The following is a 7,821-nucleotide window of genomic DNA, read 5'->3' as shown; positions in this document are numbered from 1 at the left end:
AGGGGGGAGCTGGGTGGGATCGGGCTCTGCTCCCAGGGAACAAGGGACAGGAGGAGAGGAAAGGGCCTCAAACTGTGCCATGGGAGGTTTAAGCTGGATATTGGGAAAATTCCTCCTGGAAAGGGCTGTCCAGCCCTGGCACAGCTGCCCAGGGAAGTGGCAGAATTCCCATTCCTGGAGGGATTTAACATCCCTGTGGATGTGGCACTTGGGGACACAGACAGTGGTGGCCTTGGCGGTGTTGAACTTGATCTTAGAGGGTTTTTCCAACCGAAATGATTCCATGATTCCATGATTCCATGATTCCTGGGAATGGCCAACAACGACCTGGTGGTCACCACGTGCCCCCACCAAGCTGCCCTTGTCCCACATTCCTCACACATTCCAGAGCTTTTCCCCCACTTCCCAAAGCGCGGAGCTGCCGAAGGAGAAACAAATCCACGAGGATCCGAAGGCGCGGGAAAAAAATCCATCGAGTGCAAAGACAGTCTGGTTGTTCCTCCAGTATTTGGGAGCGTGGGAGCTCCTCTCCCGACTTTTTTTTGGCACCTCAGGCAATCGGGAGGGCTCAGTCTCAACCTTGTTTTTGATCTCCTCCCGAAAATTCATCGGAGGATGTGGGAAAGTGGATCAGCTCCTGAGAGCAGCATCAGGAAAGTTGCAGTTTAAACACATTTTTATGGTGGTTTTTTTTTAATGTTTTGATGGCAAATTGGGTGTTTGAGTCAAATAGGTGTTGACTAAAAGCAGCCTGAGCTGTGGGAACGCAAACCTGGGCTCCTTGATGTCGTGTTTTCCTTCTGCACAATCCCTGGATAACCACCGGAGCTTCCAGGAAATTCAGAAAAAAACTCCATAAAAGTGTAGGACGAGGCAGAATTACTGATGTGACGAACAAATAAAGTGATGTGAGATTAATCCCAAGGCCTCTTTAGGTAAAATATCTGATTTTTAGGCTTTTCTAGCCTGGATTGTGAGGAAAACAGATAGGGGGGGATAATTGTGGCTGGAATATTTGCTGATGTTGTAAAAGTGGCCACTTTTTAGAGACTTTTTAGAGACTTCTGTGTGAGGAGTCCTTGTGGGTGTGGGGCTAAAGAGCCACCTGGGTTGTCACTCAGGTGCTAAATTTACTTGGGAAAAAAAAAGAGAAAAATTTGAATATCCGTGAAAATATTTAAGGAGAAAAAAACAAAGGGAAAAAAGGAAAAAAAGGGATAAAAAGGAAAAAAATAGGAAAGAAAAAAAAGAAATGAAAAATAGAAAAGAAAAATAGAAAAGAAAAAATAGAAAAAATAGCATAGAAAAAATAGAAAAGAAAAAATAGAATAGAAAAAATAAAAAGGAAAAATAGAAAAGGAAAATAAAAAAGGAAAAAATAAAATAGAAAAAACTGAAAAGAAAAGAAAGAGAAAAAATAGAAAGAATAGAAAAGAAAAATAGAAAAGAAAAATAGAATAGAAAAAAGAAAAGAAAAATAGAAAAGAAAAAACAGAAAAGAAAAAATAGAAAAAACAGAAAAGAAGAAAAATAGAATAGAAAAAAATAGAAAAGAAAAAATAGGAAAACTAGAAAAGAAAAATGGAAGAGAAAAAATAGAAAAGGAAAAAAATAGAAAAAACTGAAAAGAAATAGATAAAAATTGAAAACATAGAAAAAATAGAATAGAAAAAATAGAAAGGAAAAAAGAAAAGAAAAAGTACAAAGGAAAAAACACGAAAGAAAAAATAGAATTGAAAAAGTACAAAAGAAAAAATACAAAAGAAAAAATACAAAAGAAATAAAGGAAAAATAAAAAAAAGAAAAAACAGAAAAGGAAAAAGAAAAGAAAAAATAGAAAAAATAGAATAGAAAAAATAGGAAAAAATAGAAAAGTAAAAATACAAAAAATAGAAAAGAAAAAATAGAATAGAAAAATAGAAATGAAAAAATACAAAAGAAAAAATAGAAAAGAAAAAAGGAAAAAGAAAAAAGAAAAATAGGAAAGAAAAATAATAAAGAAAAAATAGAATAGACAAAAATAGAAAAGGAAAAATTGAAAAGGAAAAATAGAAAAGAAAAAAAATAGAAAAGGTAAAAAAAAACAGAAAAGAGAAAAAAAAAATAGAAAAGCCAAACCTGGCCAGGCTGCACCAAGCAAAGAGCTGAACAAACTGGGACAATTGTCTGGGGAGGTCGAATCCGTCGCCCATCTGGGTTTCTCCAGGCAGGACTCGCCGTGAACGCCCTGCCCGGGGCTCGGGCGCTGTCTGGGGGCAGCTCCGCTCTGCCAGGCCCATTTCCCATCCCACGGAGCCTTTAGCAGCAGCTCCAGGCTGCTCCTCTCCCGCCCGCTTTCCCTCTTGATCCTTTGGGTTTGCAGCCCGGGTGATCTTTGCCTGGTGGGAAGGGTCTGGGAATAAGGACAGGCAGCACCGGATGTGGGTTCGACGCCTGGTTCTGCTCCGATATTCCAGAGGGAGAAGCGTCGCGGGGATTGAAACCGTCTCCACCTCAAAAAGGAGCCATTTGGCTCCCGAGGGAGTGCAAAACTTCCACGGGAAGGAATTTCAGAGGAGACCACGGGGATGCTCCGAGGGCTGAAGCCAGGCTGGGAATGCTGGGGTTGTCCAGCCTGCGGAAGAAAAGGCTCCAAGGAGACCCCAGAGCCACTTCCAGTGCCTAAAGAGGCTCCAGGAGAGCTGGAGAGGGACTTGGGACAAGAGATGGAGGGACAGCACACAGGGAATGGCTTCCAACTGAAAAATGGGAGCTTTAAATGGGATATTGGGAATAACAGCCCCTGATGGCAACATAAGCAGAGGCTGAGAGAGGAGGAGGAGCAGAGAAACGATGCCCAAACTGCTGGAGATGTTCCCTCCACGTGAACATCCCAAGGGCTCCATGGATTTTTCGGTCTCCTTGGTACCGGGATGACCTCGGCTCCCCCTTGGCTGTGGCTGGAGAGAAAACAATAAAGAATTAATCGAGACAAAGCTCTTAATGCTTCACAGCTCCTTTAGCCACTGGACTGGAGGATTCCGAGCGTCTCCTGCTTGGCTTTTTCCTTATGAAATAATCAGGATGGAGACGCGGCCTCAGCCCCAAGCTCTGCTCCCGCCGCCACGTTCCCAAAACGGGCTCGGAGGAAAATGGATTCCGAGGGCTTTCGAAGACTTCACTCCTTTGTTTCTTCAGCCAAGGGGTCACCAAGCTGCTCTTCTCCATTCCGGCGTCTTCTCTTCCTCTCCCTCTCTCCCAGGGAATCCCCACGTGTCCCTGATGTTTAACTTCACATGGATTGACCTTGTTTGCCTCCAGGCAGGGAAACGGCAGCTCCGGAGTCGCTGGCACGGGTTGTTTTCCCTCTCCAGAACCATTTCCCTGGAATCACCTCTGCTGAGATGCTTCCTGGACACTGTGAGCAACTTCCAGAGGATTTTAATGGACAGGGACACCTCCCACTAGCCCAGGTTGCTCCAAGCCCCGTCCAACCTGGCCTTGGACAATTCCAGGGATGAGGCAGCCACAGCTTCTCTGGGAATTCCATTCCAGTCTCTCCCCACCCCCACAGGGAAGAATTTCTTCCCAATATCCCATCTAACCCTGCCCTCTGGCAGTGGGAAGCCATTCCCTGTGTCCTGTCCCTCCATCCCTTGTCCCAAGTCCCTCTCCAACTTTCCTGGATCCCTTTAGGCCCTGGAAGGGGCTCTCAGGTCTCCCTGGAGCCTTCCCTTCTCCTGGCTGGCCATTCCCAGCTCTGCCAGCCTGGATCCATAGGAGGTGCTCCAGACCTTCATGGCCCACCCCTTCCATGAGTTCAGCTCCCTGGAGATGTCCTGAAGGACAGATTCAGGGGAACAGGAATTATTGTTGGATAAAGTCTTTTTCCGGATGTGGGGGAGGAAACTGTTGCCGTGGATCCAAGGGGTGCCAACGACAGTAACCCCCTGGCACATGGGAAGGGGCTTTTTACTCCTTGCTGGCTGTTCTCCAAGACCTCCAGCTCCTCCCAGAGCTGCTCCAAAGGGCTGAACAAAATCCTTTGTGTTTTCCTGGCTGAAAATTCCCTGTTTTTTCCCCCTCCCTGTATCATTTTATCCTTGACCTGTTTCCTGACCACTCTCCCCACAAGCACTTCCAGAGGTCTGGAGGGGATGTGCTGTGAGTGGAGTTAGGGAGATGGATTTCTTTCCATCAGGGATAGAAAGAAAGCAACATTTTTGGGCTAAAGAGCTGCCTGGACTTGAAGTTCCCATGTCCTTATCCTGGACTGCCTTGATGGTCTTTTTCCTGCTCCCAGGAACTGGGAGGGAAGATATTCCAGGGAACTTGTCCACATTTCTCAGCTGATCTTAAAGATATCACCCCTTCCTTGAAATTTGGAGGTCAAATGTCCTCAGGCTGTAATTCCAGCAATGTTATCCCTAAAAACATGACACGTTTAGCCCAGGATTTCACCTCCAGCACTGGCCAGTGGTGGAGCCTTAGGGATGGATCATGGAAAGGAGGAATAAATCCTGAGTGGAGCTGAGCCGCCTTTGCATCCAGCTTACTGTGGTATCACAACCTTCAGAGTTATCCCAGTGATCCAGACCTGGAATAGCTGCCTTTCCATGATGCAGGAATGAGAGGGAATGAGGGGAGTGGGGCTGAGGAGGTGAGCAAGTCAAAACTGGGGGGGGCAAAGGATAAGAGTTCGATCTGGTTTAGCCAGAGCTGGTTCCTCATCCCAGCACAGCAAATGGCTCCAAAATGATGGATTTGAGCCAGAAAGGGCTGAATCCATACAATCCTGGGGAATATTTAGAGCAGCAAGTGCTGGTGGCAACAGGCAGCGCAGAGGAAGTTGTAAGAAAGTCCCGGGGACAGAAGGAAACAAGCTGAGCTCGGGGAAAATTCTCGGTCCCCCACCTCACTCAAAGGCTGGATTTTGCCTTCTCCACCACTTGGGGAAAAGGAGCCCCGAGTGCTGCTGGCTTGGGATGGGACTTGGAGCCAGAGCCTGGGCTCGGAAGGCTTTGAGGGGGAGAAGCTGAGAGCTGGCAAACGCTAAAAGACCCATCAGATCATCGGCTGCGTCCCCGGGAGGGCCGGCGGGATTGTCCCCTGGAGGGGGCTGGGATGGAAATGCTGCTGTGGTGGGGATTTCACGGGAGTCCTGTGGGAGCAGCAGCAGAGCCCAGAACTGTCTCCCTGCCAGGGATGAAACTCTGTGAAATCTCTGCCTTCTAGTTAGTGCAGCCTAATCAGCCCCCTTTTCCTGGGGGATTTCTGCCCTCCGGGTACAGGAGACCTTTTTTTTTTTTTTTTTTCCATCTGCTTTTCCCACCTGCCTGTCTGCCCGGGTCCCTGCAGGTCCTTGTCTACCTGCAAGGGATGATGCCTTCGGGTCCTGGCAGCCCCCGGGGTGGGAAAAGAGGCAGGAAAAACAGGGTAGGATGCAGACAAAGGGAAATGGTGTCCGAGGAGGATTGTCCTGGCTTAGAAATTCCCCCCCCAAAACACGGAAGGTGACTTCGTGTCTCATCCTCCCTAGACTGGCAGTGCCTTTCCTGAGCTGTCCAGGAGCTGGAAGCCAAGGATATCGCTTTCCTTGTGGGATATTGGAGGTATTTGTGTATTTACTTCCAGACAGACAATAAATAGGATCTGCTGGGAGATTGGGATGCAGAGAGTGGGTCAAAGTGGAGGGCAGAGAACAGGGATGGGAGGGTTCAGCAGAGCTGGGGGGAGACTGGGATGAGACTTCTCTGCAAGAGGGGAGGGAGAGAAACTGGGAGGCCACTGGTGGGCCCACAGCGGGTGCTGGGTGTGCTGAAGGGCTTGGAAAGCTGTGCAGAGGAACAGGAACAGGATTGTTGGATGTGGGCTCCCCACATTTTCCCCTATATTGGAGGTAATCCTACGTTTGGTTCTGCCCAGTCTGGGAAGGAATTTATTGCCCATCAACTCCAGAGCTCAGCAGAGCTGGTAGAAATCTCTCCACTGATGGAAAAGCTGTTCTCATCACACCTCCTTCCACCTGCCCAAATGACCCACGTTCACAGGAGAATCAGCACAAAAACCACCCCCACCCCCTCAACTCTGGCCCAGCAGCTCCTGGAAAAACATCCTGAACAAAAACCATCCGTGAAAGCTTCACCCTCGGAGTCATTACAGCCCGGGAACAAAAACAACGCTCCAGAAATAACCAAGGTGTATTTGGGCTGTGAACAATCGACTGCGTGCAATCCAATTTAAATTGTAAAACTCTTGGAAAGCTGCCTGCTGGTGACGAGGACCTGCCCCTTTTGTGCCCGCGCAGGGCACGGAGAGGGCACGGATTCCGCCGGGACGGGCAGCTGCTTCCACTCCACGTGTGACCAGGGCAGCAATCACTGCCCAAAGCGCTCGTGGGGACCTTTGAGCAGCAGCTCGGAGGGGTCTGTGCCCCGGAGGAGACCCGAATCCCACCGCGGGGACAACGGGGAGCTGTGGATACAACCCCCCCGCGCTCCCAAAGCTCTGGAGGCACATTCCTCCCGCCCCGCTTAGATCCCGCTCCCATCCTCGGCTGGCGTTGCATTCACCCCTTCCCGTATCCCATGGCAGGGGGGGTTGGACTGGAATTAAATGATCTTTAAGGCCCCTCCCAACCCAAACCATTCCAGGATTCTCCGATGGCTCTGCAGGAAGCGGAGGGGGGGGGTGGGTGGGTGAGGTGAGGCCACGACGGCGCGGCCGCAGCCACAGAGGACTCCCCGCGTCCCCAAAATCCCTTGATCCCGGCATCAAGCCGCTCTTGGAGCCGCATCTGCCAGCCTCGTGCTGCGGCTGAAGCAGCGGGACGGGAGCGACAACACGTGGGCCTTCAACCCTACAAAAACATCCCGATACCACCAACGCCAGCGGGGGAGGTCCCCTGGGCTTCCCACCGTCCCACCGCGGCCTTTTCCCAGCCTTGTGGCGAAGCCGGTGCCATCCCCCTCCCTCCCTCCCTTCCCTTCCCCCCGTGCCAGCGCTCGCCCCCACGAGCCTCCCCTCCCCTTTCAGGTTTTTTTTTTTTTTTCCCCCTGCGAGCTTTAATTGAAAGCAGCCGCCGCCGCTCACAAACACTCCGAGACCCGGGAGCCAACTCTGAAGCCTCGCTCGGGTTGGGGAACCTGCCGGCAGCGTCGCGGGGCCGACAGATAATTAAAGTGACAACGGATGACGCGGGAGGGAGCGGGGGATGCAGCGATGCCTCCCCCGGGGAAGTCGGGCAATCATCGCGCCGGCCCGGAGCCTCCTCTTTTTGCCCGGATCCCACCCGGTTTTGTGTGACCGCCTTCACCCTCTTCCCCCCCTCCCTCCGGGGGTTTGAATTCCTCCCCCTTCCCTTTCCCCTCCCCGGGTGCCTTCGGGGTGGGACAAAAGGATTGACGGCTGGAGGATCGCGGCGCTTGAAAAAAAAAAGCGGGCGAAGGGAGCGAGAGACTCGACAAAAGACAGATGGGCTAAAATTTCTGAACGCTCATGAAAGATTCAGGGGCGTCACTTGTTAAATTTAATTGGGAGAAACCCGGCTCGGTGCCTGACTGCACGGTTTGCTGGCTTTTGCTTAAGAAGTCAAGTGACAAGCTTGTCGTGTGCGTTTTTTCCTTCTCCCTCTCCTTCTCTTTCTCCCTCCCACCTCCTTTTTTTTCTGGTTGGTTTGTTTGTTTTTTTTTTTTTTCCCCGGCTCCTGCTCCGTGAATAATTTTGGGGAGCGTTATCTCCTGCCTCCTGGTGGGGCAGGAGGTGGGATTTTGGTGGCGCTCTCAGCTTGGGATGTGGGGAGGTGGGAATTCGGGTGCTGGAAGGGACGGAGGTGCTTCGATT

Source organism: Lepidothrix coronata, unplaced genomic scaffold, assembly GCF_001604755.1.
Source record: "Lepidothrix coronata isolate B3197 unplaced genomic scaffold, Lepidothrix_coronata-1.0 Scaffold302, whole genome shotgun sequence".
Lineage (NCBI taxonomy): Eukaryota > Metazoa > Chordata > Aves > Passeriformes > Pipridae > Lepidothrix > Lepidothrix coronata.
This window is presented reverse-complemented; position numbering follows the sequence as displayed.